At 48.7% G+C, this 5095-nt stretch overlaps 1 long non-coding RNA gene across 1 annotated transcript in view; it reads right to left on the bottom strand.

The window, feature by feature from the left end:
- Positions 1–201: 201 nt before the first annotated feature.
- Positions 202–5095, bottom strand: part of LOC117801093 — an 11485-nt gene continuing 6591 nt past the window's right edge. The window contains exons 3-4 of the long non-coding RNA XR_004623490.1: positions 3810–3969; positions 202–2687 (exon numbers count right to left, since the gene is read on the bottom strand). This is a non-coding gene — a long non-coding RNA (uncharacterized LOC117801093). The remainder of the gene's footprint in view (positions 2688–3809; positions 3970–5095) is intronic.

Below are 5095 nucleotides of genomic sequence, written 5' to 3'. Positions count from 1 at the left end.
GAAAGGAGCTTGCTTCTCCCTCTCCCTCTGCCTCTGCCTGCAGCTCCCTTGTGCTCTCTCTCTCTGTCAAATAAATTTTTAAAAATCTTTTAAAAAATTAGAATAGGTAAAATTAATTTTAATAATGAATTTTATTTAAATATGTCCAAAATATTATGATTTCAACATGCAATCAATATAAAACAATAATTAATGAGATGTTTCACATGCTTTTTTTTTTTTCCTACAAAGTCTTTCCAATCTAGTGTGTATTTTACACTTCTAGCATATCTCCATTGGGACATTTCAAGTGGTCAACAGCCACATGTGGCTGGTGGCTACCATACTGGACAGCGGGGTTCTAGATCAAACACCTTGAAGGCAGTGCTCCACCACCCACACTGGTGTATCTTGCACTGTGCTTGACACCAGGTCAACAACGTGACCGTCTTCGTTCAGGCTACTGTAACAAAAATACCATAGACTGGGGGGCTTAAACAACAAACACTTATTTCTCACAGTTCTGAAGGCTGGGAAGACCGAGATCAAGATGCCGGCAGACTCAGTGTCTGCTGACGGCTTGTCTCCTGGTTCCCAGATGGCCATCTTCTTGATGAGTCCTCACAGGGGGTGAGCGGCATGGGGCAAGGGAGCTCTGTGGGATCTCTTTCATAAGGGCACTAATCCCCATTCATGAGGGCTCTACCCGCATGACCTAATGACCTCCCAAAGGCCTCAATTCCAAGGATCATCACGTGGGAAGTTGGGATTTAACATATGAGTTTTGAGGGGACACAAACATTCCTTCTATAGTAGTGAACAATGAGTATGAATGACTTCATTCCCCAAGGGAGGGAGGCTGAGCTGTACAAATGAGGCCCTGTGGCCCAGAGCAATGGCTATCTGTACATGTGAGCTCAGCTAAAATTCTGCTCCAGTGAAACTCTCTACATAAAAGACGGGTGGCCAGATATGGGCCATCACATTCATATTTCAAGCATTACTCAAAATGACAGAAATACCAGTTCAACAAAGCAAGCTGATCAGCCTCTTGGAATTTAGGATAATGTAATTTAACCTTCATGGAAGATGGAAACAAAATGTCTCCAGAAGACTTCCTTTAAAGGGATTCAGCCGGAAACATTCTCAACCACAAGACCCGGAGGCAGGAAACGAGCCTGAGGCTGAGAAGGAAGGTCAAGGGTGGCATTATGAGTTGTACCCACTCTTTGCTTCAAGATTCCTAGAGTTTTTATCCTAAAAGCTGATACTTTAAAAAGTGCTTTTTAGAAACAGCAAAGCAGTGGTGCCAGAAAAAACAATGACATCAGCCCCTAACCCCAGAGAAGCAGCCTTCAGGGAGACCTCAAGGACCCATGAGATGATACCGCAGAGCTCCAGGGAAGCATGGTCTGTTGTTCCTCTGTCCAGTCAGATCGTTCTAGATCCCCAAATATGCAGATCCCAAGGACTTCTGAGAGAACAGCCGCTCAGCCAGCAATTCGTGGGCTTTGGTGGGCATTAGAAACATCTTGGGCAGCTGGTTAAAAGTCCTGATTGCCGGGCCCCACCCTTCAGAGAGTTTAATTCAGTTATTCTGAGGTGGGTCCCAGGAATATGCATCCTTGTCAAGTGCTTGAGGTGATTCTGATAAGGAGTTCCACGCTTGGAGAAAAGCAACCCTAAATAACGGTGGAACCATCGGTTACCACGTCACTCTTCTCCCACCTCGCCTTTCTAAATGCCCCCAAAGTTACGCCTTCCGGGCCACAAGTGTGCGGTTGTGCAATTCACGTGCTGCGTGACGGCTGCCAGCGGAGAGGGTAAGTGGGAGCTGAGACCCAGGGGCCTGCCCCGCGCTCGTGCCCACCCAGAGTAATGAACACTCTTTCTTTGGACAGAGGCACCTCCAACTTGCCAGCCTTGTGCCCAAGCGTGGGGCTGTGTCAGCCCAGAAGGGGCGCTTTTTCTTCCCCCCGATTCATACAAAGACACTACATAGACGAGCGGCAGCCCACATCTGCCGTCCAACGCCTGGGACACCGCATCTTCCCCAGACCCCAACCGTAGCCCCCTCGACCACCCATGGCTCTTGAAGGCTGAAACCAGAACCGGGTTTGATGGCTCATCACCTTCCTCGTGCACCATTTGCCAGGTCTTTCCTGAGCACCCGGGGCGCCCCAGCAGTGACCGGCTCCTCCCTGATCACGACCGGCCAGCTGCTCCGTGTGAGGAAGGGCCGCACTGCTACCTCGGCCCATCTCACTCCTGCAAGACGCTGCCTCCCTGGCTTGATGTGCAGGGGGCAGACTTCTCCCGGCGCGGTAACCATCTCCCAGGAGTGGAGGCTCCCTGGTACTGGCTCCTGGACGTGTCCCCAGGCCACCGGGCTCACCAGGCGGGCAAACGGCTGGGTGGGCAGACTTTATCTCCACAAATGCTCTTCTCCCCGCGCTCTGCGTCCCAGCTTCCTCACGTTATAAACTGGATGAACACTGTGTGACAGACGGCGTGTGTCACGGCAGACAAAGAAGAGACGGTGGGACGGCTGCGACTCTCACATGCACCTGTGGTGGGGTGAAAGAGGACTCCCCTGAGCCACTCGGAGTGAGGAAATGCAGTCTGCTCTGGGCTGGAAACCGTCACTCGGCTACGACCTGGCTAATCGCTACTGGGCAGACAGACCAAGCACCGATGAGAACTGGCAGCTGCAAGAGAACAGAAATCTGAAAGGGATAGAACAGTCTGGCAAAGAGACAGCTGGGACCTGAACTCGTCTCCCTTTGTTCATGGAACAGCTATGAGGTGCCCCTTCCCGTCCTGTCACCAGCCCTGACTGTCCTGGTCTGGTCAATGGTCTCAAGGAGTTCACTCACAGACTAGCCAGTAATGCCAATAAACGGCGGTAGGTAGCAAGAAAGGGAAAAGCACAAGGCCTGTGGGCGCTTCCAAGGAAGGAGACCCCAGAGGATGACAAGGGTCCTTTGGGTGGAGCCTGGGGAAGAGCAAAACAGCCTGTGCAAAGGCACAGAAGCCAAGGAGCATGCGCTGTAAGAGGGATCTCGAGCTCACCCGCCCTGCAAAAGCTTGAGGGAAGGCAGCAGCCAGAGCCGGGGTGGGCGGCAGGCTGAGGCCACCTGTAGCCTTTGCAGGGTGTGCTGGGGTATCTGGCATTTCTCCATGAGGATTTGTTGAAGGTTTTTCTTAAGCAAGGGAGTAACTAAGATCAAACCTGTATTTTCATTTGCTTCCTTTTAAGTAATTTGTATACATGGTAGCAAAATTCAGGTAACCCTCAAGTGCAGTGCAGAAGGACAAGACTCCTTTCTGCCCACTACCACCAAACTGAGTCTTCTCTTCCCAGAAGCAACCTCTATGTCTAGTTTTACATATATTTTACCAGAGGTACATACAAGCATATATATAAAGGTCCATAGCACACTGTTGTACAGGTTGTGTACTGCACAAAGCCACCCAGCCCCAGGACGAGTCATTGTATACTTGCTTGCCAGGTTGCTCCGTGGCCTGGGGCTGTATCAGATGCACCAGAGCAGGGACCTTTTCCTAATTTGCTTAAAGGTACTGCATGGGCTAGCTGAGACCACTTACATACATCACACACCCACACACACACACGCACTCATTATCACAGCCTTTGTTTGTATAGAAGGGAATATCTTCTATATTCACTGGTTAACACCTTCATTTTACAAAGTATCACAGAGATAATTCCACATGGACAAAAGTAGACCAACCTCATTTTCTTTCAAGGCCGCTCAGAATTCTTCAGCACCGAGGATCCTTCCGGTATTAAATGTAAGACAACTTACCTCAAACCAGCTGAAATGAGTCCCCTAGCATGCCGTCAGTAGGCTCCTTCCTGCAGCCACGAATCCTGGGGTCAGCACCTTCTGCAGCGACCACCTTCCGGCCTCCTAGAAGCTCAGGCTTTCCTCTCATGCCTGCAGCTCTTCCAGCCTCATGTTCTTTCTGATTGGACAAGATTTCATTTTACACAAAACAGTTCTGAAGCCAGGGAAATAGGAGGGACTGATTGCCTCCCACCAGCTGGTTCACCCCTGGAGGTGGGAGAGGGGTCAATACCAACCAACCATTAGGAGGTGGCAAACAGGATTTGATTCTAGGGTAGCAACAAGGAAACGGCCCTTACAAATGCCGTCAGCCAAATACCACCGTTCATTCTGATAGCTGCTGCCGATGAATGGTCCTTTAGCTCCAGTGTCTTGTCCTTATAAACAGTGCCATAATTGACATCTTCACTTACATCTTTGCATGTGCAAGGATGTCTATAGGACAAATTCCTGGAGTGGAATTTCAAGTCAAAGGGTGTCCGTTCTCGTACTCTATAGACGTGACCATATTGCCCTTCAAAGGGCTGTACCCATTCACACCACTTGTCTCTAAGATAACTCACTTGCACACACCCTTGTCCGTGTGTTGTCCACTTTCTTCGACCTGCACTTTCAAAATTCAGTTTGACAACGGTGTGGTTGATGAACAGGAGGGGGAAGAAGAGTGGAGGTAAAAGTAGTCATGTAATTACAATAATAAACAGGAGAGATGGTAGGGACCTGAACCACTGTGACTGCCACACATTTGAAAAAGTAGAGGCCGGATTATGTGCACATTCCAAGGCGGCAATAAAAAAATAGAGCTGTTTTGCTGAAAATTTTGCATTGATAGGGCTCCATTTTGACAAAAGGAAAAAGATTCTGTTATTGAGAATTTTCTGGTTGGAAATAAAAAATAAACATGCTAAGTATCAAAGGCCTTAAAACAGCCCCTACACAGAGAATTTGAGTTAAGCACACTTAGATCCTAAAAACAAACCTAGAAATGCAATAGTGTGTTATCAGAGCACACATTAAATGACAATCTAAAAACACCTCTTATAAACTCTAGTCTACAGTGTAAAAAAAAATGGCAATAATGGTCTTACTAAAGCAGAGCGAAGCACTGAATTCTAAGCTCTGCGGTTCAACTCTTTAAAAAATCTTTCCTCTAGGGGCGCCTGGGTGGCTCAGTCAGTTAAGCATCTGCCTTCAGCTCAGGTCATGATCCTGGGGTCCCTGGGATAGAGCCCTGAGTGGGGGGG

The sequence above is a fragment of the Ailuropoda melanoleuca genome, chromosome 2 (assembly GCF_002007445.2).
Source record: "Ailuropoda melanoleuca isolate Jingjing chromosome 2, ASM200744v2, whole genome shotgun sequence".
NCBI lineage: Eukaryota > Metazoa > Chordata > Mammalia > Carnivora > Ursidae > Ailuropoda > Ailuropoda melanoleuca.
Note: the sequence above shows the minus strand (reverse complement) of the source record. Positions and strands in the feature narration are given on the sequence as shown.